This window comes from Balaenoptera borealis (assembly GCF_965194805.1).
Source record: "Balaenoptera borealis genome assembly, chromosome: 6".
In the NCBI taxonomy this organism is placed as follows: domain Eukaryota; kingdom Metazoa; phylum Chordata; class Mammalia; order Artiodactyla; family Balaenopteridae; genus Balaenoptera; species Balaenoptera borealis.
In genome coordinates this window covers 39670158-39685966 of record NC_138863.1, presented here as the reverse complement: position 1 = coordinate 39685966, position 15809 = coordinate 39670158, and the positions used below count along the sequence as shown (strand labels likewise).

Here is a 15809-nt window from a genome sequence, read left to right as displayed (position 1 = left end):
TTTTCGGCATATGGTTTATTTTGAGCAAAATTAAGTCAATGAGATTCATTCATACTGTTCCATATATCAGTAATTTTTCTTTTGTTTTACAGTATTCCATTGTGTGAATATACCACAATATATCTTTCCCTGTTGATGAATATTTGTGTTGTTTCCATTATTTGGCTGTTTTTAGTAAAGCTGCCTTGAACGTCTCCGCTGTGGATTCTTAATTTTCTCCAGGCCCCTTCTCTGTAGGACTGTGATGAGTAGAATTGTGGAGAGGATTTACATGCACCAGTTAATCTTGCTCCAGGTTCGTTCTTCAGATTACCTTGGTACAAGGAAGGGAGGAAGGAGAGAGAGAGAAAAGAAAGCAAGAAAGCAAGAAACAAAGAAAGAAAGAAAGAAAGAGAGAGAGAGTGAGGGAGGGAGGAAGGAAGGAAGGGAGGAAGAAAGAAAGAGAGAAAGAAAGAGGGAAAAGAAAGAAAAAGAAAGAAAGAAAGAAAGAAAAGGAAAGAAAGAAAGGAAGGGGGAAGGAAGGAAGGAGGGAAATGTGTAGGCATGTTAGTAAAAAACAAACTCATAATTCTTTGCAATGGCTAAATAAGTAACGCTTACATGATTACAGACTTCTTTACCTCACTTTTGGAAATAATCCATGCTCTCTGGAAATTACTTAAAGAGCTTTGACATATCCCTTTAAGATGTGATAAAGTCATAGTGTCAAGTGCAAGTTCCAGAGCCAAGTTCACTAGGAAGGTTGGTTGACTTTTGAGTATTTTTCCTAAAAGGTTTTTGTTTTTTTAACTTCATGAAGAGTCCAAACAGTTGAACAAGTCCCAGAGAGACTGAGGAAAACAGTGAAATGCGGTTTTAACTATTCACTGCTTTATGACGCTCCATTGCTGACTCTTTATCTTTTGATTCCTTATTCCACTTCCTCTAGAGTTTTCTGCTTTTGTTGTTACTTAATTTGCTCCCTCAAATGTGAAAAGTCATCAGACATTCAACTTTTCCTTTGAGCCCTAGAATCTACTACATTAATAAGTTATCTAGACAATTACCTAAACACCATCCCTTTTCAACTTTTATATATAGATCATCTTAGAAACTGGTCAATTAAAATAATCAGTACATGGTAAGTAGCAAATTAATTTTCAACAGTTTTTTCTTATTACAGAGATTTGCCTTTCTATCATTAAGATTAAGGATAGTTTTAAATTGTGTGTTCATTTTGGGAATGTTGGCTTATTGTTAATTGTGTTCTTGTTTGGTTATGGGGAAATATAGATATTCTCTGTAACATCATCACTCAGTGTTTGAAGTCAGATTATAGTCATTTTCAATTAAGTTCATGCCAAATGAAGATTGAGAGATTGCCTGAGAAATCAAATTATATCAAGCCATAGAACCTCCTAAGAGAAGCCACTTGGTACGGTAGAATAAACTGCAAATGATATGAAAATAGTGACAAATGGCTGTGCAAATATGGCAAGCCAAATTCTGGACATCAATTCTTTAACCAAGAAGTGTTCATCTAAAATCAAACAAAATTTGTCAATCTCAGAGTTTTAACGATCATAGGTAAAAATTTTTAATGTGATTAGAATTTGCCTATGACATTTTACCCCCAGCATTTAGGGCTGGATGAGTGGAGCTTCTTTGAGTGTTTTGCCTCACCACTCATGCTGGAAACATTTTTATTTAAAGACAGAATGGAAAGTATATAGATCAAAGTTGAGAGAGAAAAGATTAAGTATTCGTGTTAAAGGCGGTGGCCACAGAACTGCATTAGATATGTATATAAAAGGCTCGTTATTTGTTACACTGCTTGGAAGGACATTTTTGAGTTTGCTGTGTCTTCTTTAAAAACCACATTAGCAGCTCCATCTGGGAAAGAGTTCTCTGTCCTAACCAACATTCCAAGGCCAATTAGCCCTTTGTTAGCTCTGTAGTTCTGGGCTCAGAAAGGCTGAAGTGATAAAAATATAAATTGTGATTCTATTAGAAAAAAAATCTAGCGAGAGCTGGTTTTAAATTCCTGTGATAGTGTTTAGCTTGTTAAATGTTCGCCTTCAACATTTACAATTGGCTCAGTGTTATGGAGGAGAAACCTGTTGATACAGCTCCTTTAAGTGCGATGCGTTTCAAAACAACCCTGCAGATAGCACACATTCCTGTGGTGGGAGTCCGAGGGCGAACCGAAAGCCTTCCCCATTCATTCAAACAAGGAGAAAGAAACTGAACTTACCTCCCAACAGGTGAAGTTAAGCACGTCCTGTAAGTGGATTGATTTGTTCTATAAATCGAAGTTCTGTTCACAGGGGCCTTGAGAAGTATGCTTTCTCACCCGATACGCTTCTATTCCCACACCTCACCCCGACAGTCCCCCGGCTCACTGCTGGGAAAATATTTATTTCTTCTTCAGAGATGCCTTTCTTCTGCCTTGATTATAGTATTTTTTTTTCTTTCTTTTTAGCTCAAAAGGAGAATTTTTCCCCCTTTTCATCCTGTCTGCATGCCTTGTCTGATACATTGTTTCTCTTTTCTTTCGTTACTATGCTCCTGCACATCTTACAGACAAATGTGAGTTTTGTATCAAAATAATACAAAATAAATGCATGCTCTAAAATAATAAATAGTACAGCTCTTCTCAGTGATTATATTCTATGAGCATTTAAACTTTTGAAAGTGCTTAGAAATTTCTTCTTAAAGAAAACTATCAAAAAACTTCTTACAGAAACTCATTTTGTGAAGTTTTTTATTTTTGCTCTTATGGATTGTTTATAAAAATACCTAGTGTGTTTCAGAAATATGCATGTTTTAGTGTAGGGGAGGTTCAATAGTTTAAGACTTTAGACTGATTTTTCATTTGCAATTAATCTGTACATTTATCCATAGAGTGATTTTTATATAATATTTCAGCAGAGGTAGAGAAAAACATGACTCAGTGCAACAACTTAAAAAAAAAGAATAACTTAGTTAAGAGTTGCTGATATTATTCTTTGAAAGCCATGTCCTAGTATTGCCATTTAAAATTTTGTAACTGTTGTCAGACTCTGTAGCAAAGTAGAGGCTTTCTGAGGTGTATCTTTACCTGTTCTGAATTCCTCCCCTTCCCTGTGTTTGGCCCCCCAGTCTCAGTGGTTCTTGCTATTCAGAGACAGGCTCCTGAGCTGCTGACAATGTCTAGTTGGAGCCATGGGCTGCTCTGACTCATCCACACTTTTATCTTCTGAGATCATTCATTTTAGGAGCAGTGACATCAGTTTTCCAGGAGGCTGGCTAACTAAGACTACCACTGAAGGAATGAAGTTAAAGGACTTGCAATAGCACCTGATTCATAGTAGGAGCTCTATAAGCATTCGTTGGACAAAAGTGTTCAACTGTTTCTTCCGTGCCAGTTATATTTCTAACCAGGTCATGAGGGAGTGAGTTTTCTTTTTTGTTTGTATTGCAGTTATAACCCTGGCTTCGAAAATATTGTGACTCGACATTGTCCAAATTAAGTAAATAAGTTTTACTCTAGCATTCCAAGCCCTCCAAACCTTCCTAGCTTTATTTTCAACATACCCTTTAAATTTTGCTTAAGGGAGTCGTGAGGGAGGGTTGCTGAGCTGGTGGTGCGAGCAGAATTGCATATCCCACCTAAATGAGAGCAGAGTTGCATATTGAACTTTGTTGCACACACGATATTGTTGACTGGGATGGTTTAGCTGCTCAAGAAAATTTAATAGCCAAAATCTGCATTAAAAAACTTCTGCCTTAAAACAGTCTAAGCCTTAGACAAACTCCACTAATTCACCATTCCCTCTCTAGCAAATTGGGAGGACCCCGTCACCTTTTGATGGGTTCTACCTAATTTCAGTTACTTGCATTCTTGCCAGCAGTATAATTGGAAAAATTAGAACATTTACAACTAGTGGGTATGCATTTCCTCTGGGAAATGCCGATACTACTTAATGAATGGTCACTCCCTTGGAAAAGGACAAAATTCTCTAGAGCAGAACTTCTCAAACTTGACAGTGTATACAAGATTCACTGGAGATATTTTCACAGTGCAGATTCTGATGCTGTAAATCTGGGTTGGGGCCTGGGGTTCTACATTTTTAATGAGTCATAGGTGATGAGAATGCAGCTGGTCCACACTGTTGTTACCTGGGCCTTTTTTTAAAACTGTAGCTGCCTGGGTTCCTCCTCCATTTTATCCTCCTATCCCCTTCCTCACCCGTGTTTCTAATTGAATCGGCCTGAGTTATGGCCTGAGCATGGGGATTTTTTTTTAATCTCCCAGGTGGTGCTGGTATACAGCCAAGCTGAAGAACTTCTAGATCTTGTTTTTAATCAGTTTCTACTCGGCAATCCATCACTTACACGCATCACCTGCCTGGCTCCTGTAGGCATTTGAGTTTCTGCATTAAAAATACCCCATCCTTTCTTGAAGAAATCACATCAGTCTTTCAACACCCCTTTTCAAATATTACTGCATTTTTCAGATATATAATACATTAAAAAAATTCTTCTGGCAGTCACCTTGCTCTAAGTCCCATACAACTTTATTTGTTATCCTAAGGCAATGACCGGATTCTGCCTTACAATTATACGTGTATTTATCTTAACCTCCCTAGTTGATAAACTACCTAAAGGCAGACGTTGTCTCACCACTTTTATCTTCCCCTGTGGTTTCCCAAGCGGGGCCCCCACACAGTGCCCTGGACACTCACGTCTTCACTCAACAAACAGTCATGAGCTGACGTGCCAAGCAGCCCGAGCTATGGTGAGACATGCAAAAGCAGACAACTTCCTCTCTGCCTCTAGGAACTTCACAGTCACATGAGGGAGACAGATAGCCACAAATAATTTACAAAAACTAGCATAAGGGTTCAACCGAGACTTGAGGGAATCTGAACTTTTCCAGATTGGAAAGAAAGTCTTTTGGAGGAAATGATTAAGGCCTGAAGCATGTCTAGGTGGAGGTGGGGAAGGAGGATAAATAACATTTCAGAGAGAGAAAACTGTAGCATTTGCATGAGTTTTAAAATAAATTAAAAATTTTTTCAATAAAAAAAATCTTCCTACCCCATCCTCTGTCCACCCAGGTCCCCAGAGAGGTGCGAACTATTATTAGTGTCTAGTGAATCCTTTCAGAGTCTCTTTAAGCATGTTCAAGCAAATGCACAGTAAGCACTATCTTTTCACCTCTGAACCATGCTTTTTCCTCCTTAACAATTTGTCTGTATTTCTTCTCATTTCAGTACAGAGAGAGCTTCCTTATTTTTCATAAGAAAACACTGTCTTAAAGCTGAACATTATTTTATTGTGTGCATGTATTAACTAGTATATCCCCAATAGTTGGATTGCTTGCAGTATTTTGCTACTGCAAACAATGCCGCAATGAATAATCTTGTAATTTAGACGTTTTTCACATATGAAAGTAGATCTGTAAGATCATTTACCAAAAGGGAAATTGTTGATTCATGAGCATATGCATGTGTGATTTTGAGAGATATTGTTAGATTGCCTTCCATAAGTATTGTATCATTGTACATTCTCACCAGAAATATATGAGACCCCTTTTCCCTACTGCCTCCCATTAGTATGTTATCAAACTTTTCAATGTTTTTCAGATCTAATGGGTAAAAATAATGATATCTTAATAGTTTTAATTTGAATTTCTCTTATGAGTGAAGTTGAACATCTTATGATATTTTTAGGAGCCATTTACATTTTTTTTCTGTAAACTTCCTGTTTTCTTATTCCTTGCCCATTTTAATATTCAGTTGTTTGGTAATTTTCTTGTTGATTTTTAAAAGCTCTTTATGTTGTAAAGATAATACACTTTTTTGATGTGAGTTGCTAATGTCTCCCAGTCTTTGGCATTTACTTACAGTGTTGTGCAGTTTTTTGTTTGTTAGTTGTTTGTTTGCTTGTTTATTTTTACCTTGTAGTTGATTTTGGTTTTGACAGAGTTAAACTTATCAATCTCTCCTATTTTGATTTCAGTATTTTAAGTCATAGTTAGAATGGCCTTCCCCACTCCAAAACTATACATGAATTCTCCCATGTTACATTCTAGAACATTTATAGTTCTGCCTTTTTACATTTAAGTCTTTGATCTTTCTTATACATTTGGTATACGATGTAAAGCATGGATTTGAATGTTTTTGTATGCCCATCCACTGTCAAAATACCATGTATGAAGTAATTTTTTAAAAAAGGTAACTGTAAGAGGACTGAGAAAGGGAAGCAAGACTCAAGTCTAAGAGACCAGTTCTGATGAATTGGGAGACTGGGATTTACATATATACACTAATATGTATAAAATGGATAACTAATAAGAACCTGCTGTATAAGAAAATAAATAAAATAATATTCAAAAAAAAAAAGAAAAGAGAGACCAGTTCTAGGGAAATAAAAAGTCATAGGGTACCAAAGCACATGAAGGGTTAGGGAAATTTAAACATTCAATTTGTGTAGCAAGGTGGCCATCGTTTCCATTCCATTACCACCAACTCTTCTTGGTAGACATGACCAATCCATCATGGCACTTCTCCTTAGAGCATTGTTTTAGGCAGCCACTTCCAAGTAACCAAAATTGACACATTTGCCATCCTTAATGTAGGATTTGATTTGGGAGGAATAGGGGAGGAAGAGAAGTGGCAAGAGAGGGGGCTGAAAAGGCAGGAGATGTCAGGGTCTTGTATGTATATTAAACAATGGAGACAATGTGATTTTTTTTAAGGCAAAAAATGACTTGGTAAGTGTTTTGAGAAAGGAGGTAATGATGGATTGAAGGAGAGAAATCAAAAGCTCTTGTAGTCCAATACAGAGATGCTGAATACCTGAACTCGGGTAGTAGAGTGAAATAGAGGGGAAGGGCCATATTTAAGAGGTAACTCAGCAGGACTTGTAAACCAATTAGCTATATGTATGTAGTGAAAGAGAAGATAGAATAAAAAATTATTGATCCCTCAAACTTGGACATGTAGTAGTGCTGAGACCTAGACAGAGACCTTAGGAGGAGGAACAGATTTGGGGATGAAAAGACAATGAAAAGAATGAGTTTGATTTTAAGCTTTTAGATATCAGTACTATATTTGAACTCTTTGCATTTGCCTAGCACTGGGCTAAGACTATGATGTGTTTAGGACTAAAGAGAAGATTTAATGTTGATTCATACAAGGTAATTACATGAGGAAAGAAAATACATATAGAGAAGCTGGAAAATGACGTTTGGTCTATGAATTCCCAGTATGAAAGATGACTGCCTCTGAAATTGTCAGAAAAGATGGACTTGGCAAATAGAGCATGTAATAATAAGAACAACAAAAGCTGATACAAGTCTACATAAACTAGAACAGGAAGCATGAGTCAATCTTACAATAATAATTTAGCATTAGTTCCACTTGCCAGTCCCAGCATATTATGTCCGAGCTTGGGCTCCAGGACTTCAGGCATAAAAATCCCAGAGAACATTCAAAGCGCAAGAAAGATAATTAAAGGGTTAGAAATAATAGCTGAGGCATGAAAGTGTACTTGAGTTGGATTGGAGAACAGGAGAACAAATGGGGACTCCATTCACAATAGATGAAGGCACTAAAGAAATAAGTATTTGCCCAGAGATCAGAAAGGGAGTAAACTGTAAATTGATATGCATGAGATAATGGGGTAAAACTTCCTGAGATAAAGGTTAAGTATTAGATGACTGTTACATTTGGTAGTTCAAGTTACCTGGAGGTTGTGAAATCTTCTGTCTATGAATCTTTAAAGCATGGAGAGCATTTAGCAAACACTCTGTACTTAAGGATCCAGTTCCTGATCCTGTCAGCAAAAATCCAGCACAAATCTTGTGCAAGTGGCTGCCATAAGATCCCTCTTCTAGGACGTCATCTCCACCATCAGTGCCCCTTCAAGAGCCTTTCATTATTTAATAACTATTTTTGAATGATACACGTGAGACAGTAGTTTGGGTGCTAAGGAACGGGGGGAGGTGAACAAAACAGAAGAAAGAGTGCATCCAAAGTTGATAGAGTGCGGCCCTGCATCAGGTACTGAGCAAGCTGGCTGCTCACTTCTAAAACCCACCCTCTTGAAAGTCTGCCTCATGCCATAGTCCCCACTTCCTGAATCTTTTCTCTTGTTTCCTCCCAAATTCCTCCTGAGTCTGGTATCTCAGAGGTCAGTGCAGGGCACTGGAGCGTCCCTGCTCCAAAAATAAGAAGACAATTCAAGAGTCTGGATTTAATATTTTTCAAATAGAGCACAGACTGTCTGTAGTTTTAATTTGTCTCAGAATCATTCAAGACGTAATTTATTCTTTGGGCTTACTTTTTTCCTTTTGACTATCTGGTGTCTGACTGTCACTAGTGAATGTGACAGCATGATGCTCAATGATGGTGGTTACTGGAGATATATTTTAATAAGAGAGTGACTTACTTTAATTGCTCAGATAGGCAAAATCAGAATATACATCACTTAAGTAGTCTGTTTATGTAATACATGTAGATATACCATGTATTTTTAGATGTTTAGTAATGCAAAATACTTGGAAGGAAAGCTGCTACCAGAATACATGTTTAGAAATTAGCTGAATGTTGTTTAAAGGCATGTGTAGAATTGGAAATTGATTGCCATATGGATTGTGAGTTCTTTGATTTCTTTGAAGATAGTGTTTGATGGAGTTAGTGTCCTTCGTACTGAACTCAGCATAAAAGCACAGGGCTGTTTCCATCTTTGTAGAAGTCAACCATGCAGATTTAGAAGCTACCTATAGGACAGGAAGACATATTCTTCCCATTATTTTTATTTACAGATGCTTTGAAGCATCCCCATATCACTTGATTCAATTCTCCAGATAGAGGACCTGGCAGTAGCAGAAGGATTAAGGAGAAAAGTTGCAAGGCCAGCACAATTGGAAAGATCATTTTACTGGTAAACTTCCCAGCAATTCAGAGAAGTGCAAACTAACCAGAATAAATTTGTAGCAAAAAGTATGAAGTGACCCAGCACTGGAACAGAGTTTGGCTTGGAAATATAGATATAACGGGTGGATTTTTAAACTGTACATGAATAGGCAGATTTGATGACTCTTGGAGAACAGAAAATATAAGGAGTGAGGGGAGGGATCCAGAGAATCCCAAAATTAATTGTGTTTTTATAGAACAATTACCTATGACCGTAATAAATCCAATGACCAACTTCCCAAGCATAGGAAAATATGCTAGGTGCTTTATAAACTTATCCTGTTAAATCTTCATAGATACTTTGTAATGTAAGGAATATTGTACAGAAGAAAAAACTGAGGCCCAGATAGTTAACAATTTTCCCTACTTAGAAAATAGTTAACAATTTTCCCTACTTAGAAAATAGTTAACAATTTTCCCTACTTAGAAAAGTGCTTGGATTCAAATTCAAATCTATCTGGTTCCAAATCTGTACTCTTTCCTTATATCACATTGGTTCTTACTATTGTCCCTATTAGTGCACTTTTTACAAAACGAGTGATTTAGACTTTTCCTTTTAACTTCAAGCATTCCAACACTCCCAGAACTGTTTTGGGTTAAGTAGACCTCCTAAAGTGAACTTTTTCAGTTTGAGGCAGTTAGATGACAACACCAAAACTGTTACTAGTCAGCCATGCCTCCCAGAAACGGGTCAAAGGGATATTTGAAGGACAGAGGGTTTAAAGAGAACTCAAGTGTTTGGAAGAGAAGTTGTAAATAAAGCCAAACAACAGTTTGGACATCACTGATGACATCTGAGTGTGAGAAATGAGCAAAAAGGACAATAGCAGAGATTAGGAAGGCTAAATCAGCTGAGCCCAGAAAACATAACTGAAAGAGATACAGGAAATTAAGAGTAAAGTTTGTGTGTTAATGAATGATGTCACTTTCAGGTAGAATTTAAAATCCACTTGATAAAAAAGTCTTCTGTATTCAAGGCTGTTCTGCCACATTACACAAGGACACGTGTTTTCTTGACATGATTGAGTTTGAGTGTTCTGTTCCATCAATAATCTGACTTTTCCCCTAAGTGTAAGTTGCAATATTTAACTATTAATATTTCTGTTTAAGGTTTGTTTAGAATTGCTTCTAGCGACCTTAGAAGTTTTTATAAGAACATAGAGTCTCCTCGCTCTCCCCTCATTCCCCACCACTCCAACCTTGCCCACTATTATATAATTTATCTAAATAGATTGTTTCGTAATGATGCATTTTTGTACTAGAAGTAAATGTGTCCTTTTGGGCTCAGTATACATCTCTTTAAACAAAAGAGGCCATATTAAATCAAGTATTTACTGTGAAGCAAACAACCAGGACTCCACACATACAGAGTATTAAGGAGTAATTTTTATTTTGGCTCTACACCGCTAAAGTTAAAGGCAACCCATTAATGGCATGCTTTAGCTCTCAAAAAGAAGTTTGGCCCTGAAAAGAAAACATTTGGCTTTATAAAATGACTTATTATCAAATTTTAAATGGGGCAAAATGAACACACTATGTTATATACCTTTATTTATATTGTGTTTTTTCTCAGAAACTTCTTTTGAAAATGAAAGAGTCTGAAAACATTGTGAATATACTTTGTAACATTGCAAAAGTATTTCATCAAAGTAAAGATGTTTTAGTCATTCATTTAAGAAAAGCAAAACTCAAGCAAACAAACAAAAAACCATACATGCACATGTATACACCCTCGTAGGTACATAGACTGGGAAAAATTAGACCAAGGATTCAAAATGTAAATAAAGGCTTTGTCATTTCCTGAAAATGTATACTCAGGAAGAAAATAAAGAAGGGAGATTATTCAGTAGTCCAAATCTGGTGACCCTTTCCGTTGTATCAATATGTGAAAGAAGGCCTGTTGTTTCCATGTACTGAAAATGCAAGATGTGGTGATTGCCTACCCAGCAGGAGGGAAGGGTGGATGTTGTACTCATAAATTAGCAATTTATGTGACTATTTGAGAATAGTCATAATCTTTGTCCAGTAAGGCATTAGCAATTTAAAACTTTGCTGGCAACTCGGATCAGCCAGTTATATGAGTGCCCCATCACCAGTGTCCATCCCCACCCCCAAGCCATTTATGAAGTACCTACTGTGTGCAGGCCCTGGGATGAGAGATGAATGAGGAAAATGCATGCCTAAGATAAGATCTTTTGCCCATCCTGGACTGATTGCTCAAGGACACCAGCAAAGCAGGGATATGAAAAATTGAAGAAAGCTCAGCAAAGATAAAGTATCCAAATTTCTACATACAAAAAATAACTGGAGAGAAGCTCTTAATTTATGTATGCATGTAAATTTTGTATTTTGCAGTTTACAGCTTGGTATTGACTTTATGTGAACAATACATGAGGAATCACAATCTTTTCAGAGCTCCAGCCCTCAAAAATTCTAAGTGAGGCCCCGTCCTTGCCTCCCTTATCTTGAGGAGATGAAAAGCCTCTGATATTTTCTTCTGCTATGTACTCTTCCTTATTTTTCCCCTGGAGATAGCAGTCATATGATCAGAAACCCTAAAATTTGTCAGATTCCCCTTGGGATAAGAAGGCCTCAGTCAGATTCAAGTAGTGAGACCCTGGCAGTAAAAAATCTAAGTCTGTCTTGATGGTCTGACTGTTTAGTAGGGCTACTCTGCAATTTACCACTTCCTTCTTGATGGCTTTGTTCCTGAAAATTTGAGATGAGAGAGTAATGAACATTTTAGTTTGACATATGAAAGAGAAAATAATACAAGTACTTATTTTCATGACCACAAAATATAGATTACTAATCTATATAATTTCTTAAAAAATAACCACAACAGCAACAACAAGCCTTCTATAATTCTGTGGAAATGAAAGTAAAAGAGCTTCCTTTTAAAAACAAAACCACTTCTGGATTTTGGGAGGATTTTAGGGATTCTTATTGCAGGGCATAGACAGTAATTAGAGAGTGTCAGTTGGAGAGTAACTGTGCAAAGTGCAGATAAGGGTGAAAACGACGTCAGGGAAAATATCGTCAATGGGTAATAATTTCCCTGAGTGCATTTTCCCCAAAGAAAAGAATTTTCTATACAGAGTTACTCATCTGTACCTCAGGCTCACAAACTGGCTGGCAAGTTTTAGAGGCAGGAAAATTGATAAATAGTTGTAGCCTGGAGATACAATTTCTCTCCTTGCACATAAATGTCTTCCCATATCCCTTGGCTGTTTTTATCTCCAAGCATTAATCTATGTTTCTTGGGAAAAATAAATTCATGATGATGCATCAGTAAATTCTCAACACCTCAAAGATTGCCTTAAAATTATATTTTAAAATGTTACTTTTCTGAATTAAATTAAGGGTTAACTATTACCTAAGAAAATAATCAAAATTGGGAGATTTAAACCAAGGATATATGTGAATTCCACTTTGCTATGACTCTGGATAATTTATTTTTGATCCATCTCTCAAAAATTTGAAACAGTAGGTTTAGAAATCTGCATTAAAACAAAACAAAACCTCCCTCTATGACTCATAATTACCATAATGATTTATTTAAACAAAAGAGCTACAACTTCAATAATTATCCATTCTATTTTTAAATGGAGTAAACAATGAAGATGCTCATTTAAATACGTGGCCTGTTGACGTCATTCTGTGTAGAGAGAGGGCTGGTGATGTGATTTGAGCAGTACCAGCTTCCCACCATTAGCAACGCACCCTAAAGGCAATTATATTACCCAAATTAACAAAACGCAGAAGATAAAGTAACTACACGAATAGCTGAAGCGTGAGGAAGGGAGACTTCTAAGGACGTGCCAACTCTAACATTCTGCAATTCTCAGAATAATTTTTTTTATAACCCATAGCCAGACATTTCTTGTACAATAAGAAATAAGACCAGGAAGGAATTGGAAACAAGACAGGTAGTAAATCTGAGAGAAGGAAAATGTACATCTGTATATAGTATACTGAATGGCTGGATGTTGCATTGAGAAACTTTAAATACTGAGGGGCAGCCAAAACCCACTGGTTATCTTAGAGGGAAACAGTAACGCCACAGATGGGGGCAGATGGTTGTCAGTATTTGCAGACTTCACACTTCTGGTGGTGTCTGCTCTATGTACAGTCTATTAAGTGTGTTGTGGAAGAAATCTCTCTGTGAGTTAGACCTATTAAAATCAACTTTAGAAATGAACTTCTGGTATAAGTAACATTTACAAAGCTGTGTACATTGAGCAAGATGGGCAAAATATGAGCAAAATCAATGTCACGTCCACCTCGTTTACTAAAGTTATAATTGAAACGTATAAGTAAATGTTTCAATGTAACAATTAAAGTGTACATTGGAACCATAAACAAATATGAGCCGTTCATCATACATAAGAGAACCTTGAGGGAGCTATAGATGAATAACACAGGCTCCAAACTGGGAGTTTATGATAGAATACTTGTACAGTTGATGAATTGTTTGTACTCTGAACATACAAGGTTCTCCATAAACATTCGTATATCACAGACCCTCCATGGAGCATGAAACTGTAAACTAAAATGCTTGACTTCTTTGCTATTTAATTTATTCTTTCCTTAGAAAAGTTCAAGATAAATGATAATTGATTAACATCTTACATTGTTTTATATATGTATTTATATTTTAACAATTGCTAAATTGTTGTTATCACCGTAAAAGGCTCATCTTACGTTCACTCAGTATTCACATCCACTTTCATTCATTACTCAATACTTAGTATTTATTATGTGTCAGGCACTGCACCAGGCACTGGGAATACAAATTGAAGCAAATGGCCTCTGCCCTCATGAAACATACATTCTAGTGGAGAGACAAATACAAAATAAATAATCACAAATAATTCATTGCAAATTATGATAGGAACTTTGATGAAAACATATTGGGCGGGGTATTGCCTAGTTTAGATTAAGGGTCAGGAGAAGTCTTTTGAAGGACGTAAAAATTAAGCAGAAACCTAAATATATAAGGAGTTAGTCAGGAAAAATAGGGTAGGACAATTCCTCAAGTTTTCCAGGCAGAGGTCCTGGGCCTTCTTTACATTCTACCCAATTATTCTTGAGCAATCTTATCCAGCCCTGTGGTTTCATCTAAATACTGAGAACTCCAAAAGTTATTATCTGACTCACACTTCTCTTTGGCGCTTGACCTAGATATTCCATTACCCACTTGAGATCTCCACTGAGATGTCTCTTAGGTATCTCAAACTTAAAATATCTCCAACTATTAAGTCTTCATCCTCCACCCCAACCTCCACATCCACCCCCTCCTCCAGTCTTCTCACTCTTGGTAGAAGATACCTCCGTCTATATAGTTATTCATACCAAAAACCCAAAAGTTACCCTTGATCCCCACCTCACCCCACACACATTCTTATCCAGGGTAAAGCCAAGTCTCATCAATTCTACCTCCAAAATGTATCTCAAATCTGATACTATTCTTGACATTACTTCTACACCAGCATCTTTCGCTTGGATTACTGCGATGGCACCAGGGAGTTCAAACTGAACACCTGTGTCTGGATACAACCACAGCTATGGAGACACAGACTGAGCATGTCAGTCTCAGATTGGTGGAGGAGACTCTTTCACTTAATATTTTCCAGAGTATGTTATGACAGGGCTTTGCACTTTATACAAACGTCTTGCAATTTTTTTTCCAGAAGGCTAGTAAGGCTACCAATAACTTGAAACTGATTTTTCCCTGTGGCACCTGATTGAAAGGGACAATATGAAGAAGAAATATTTTCTGTACTGTTGCTGGAATAATTGAACAAGTTATTTCACTTGACATCTATTTTTAAAATGTCCAATTGAATCCCTGATTAGAAAATTCAATCTCTAATTAAAACACCAAACATATCTTAGCCCCAAGTTATACATATGCTTTAAAAAAGTTAAAGATGTTTTCTCAAAACACAACATTACTTCAAAGTTTAAAGAAACTTATTTAAAAAAAAATTTTTTTTTATATATTTTGGCTGCTGCCCGTGGCATGCAAGATCTTAGCTCCCCGACCAGAGATCAGGGATCGAACCTGTGCCCCCTGCAGTGGAAGCTGGGAGTCTTAACCACTGGACCGCCAGGGAAGTCCCTATTTTTTTTAAATGAGAGCAAATTGTTAGATGAATTTTTAATTTAATTCATGTAACCATAATTTACTTAAAAGTTGCTGATACCTTGTCTTCTGTTAGTGCTTCAGGATGGTTCAATAAACATGTTACTGAATGGAAATAGATTAATCCTTGCTGGGTCTTTGATTTGGAGTTATCTCTGAAAAATAACCTTGAAAACAATCTCAATTTGTGATTAAGAATATTTACCAGTATAGGAATTCCCTGGCGTTCCAGTGGTTAGGATTCTGTGCTTCTACTGCAGGGGGCACTGGTTCCATCCCTGATCCCTAGTCGGGGAGCTAAGATCTTGCATGCTGCGTGGCGTGGCCAGAAAAAAAAAAAAAAAAAATTTACTAGTATATAATATCTATGTCCATTTGCAATAGGAATGTGGGGAAAGTATTGATGTCATCACAAGATGAATTTTACTACATTCCTTTTTTTTTTTTGGCTGCGATGCGCAGCATGTGGGATCTTAGTTCCAGACCAGGAACTAATTTATATTTATATAAATATAAATTATAAATATAATAATAATTATTATTCTAATCATAATAATTATTATTCCTCTTTATTAGAGGAAGTGGATGTTGACTTTTACAGAGAGAGATGGTTATTTTCCTAAAGCCATTCTTTATACAGTAGACTAGATTTTCCTTGTAGAGGCAGGAACTCTGATCTTGGAAGGCACAAATAGCTGTGGATCATTTCTGATTTT

The 15809-nt window shown here is 36.6% G+C and overlaps 1 protein-coding gene across 2 annotated transcripts in view; it reads left to right on the top strand.

Moving 5' to 3' along the window:
- The first annotated feature begins 354 nt into the window (after positions 1-354).
- SLC39A10 (solute carrier family 39 member 10) overlaps positions 355-15809 on the top strand; it is a 98525-nt gene continuing 83070 nt past the window's right edge. Inside the window, exon 1 of one of the 2 annotated variants that reach the window (XM_082397338.1) lies at positions 355-2262. The gene's annotated coding sequence lies outside the window, so the exon portion shown is untranslated. Of the gene's footprint in view, positions 2263-2461; positions 2569-15809 lie in introns of those variants that run through there. The other variant, XM_082397337.1, reaches the window with a different exon arrangement.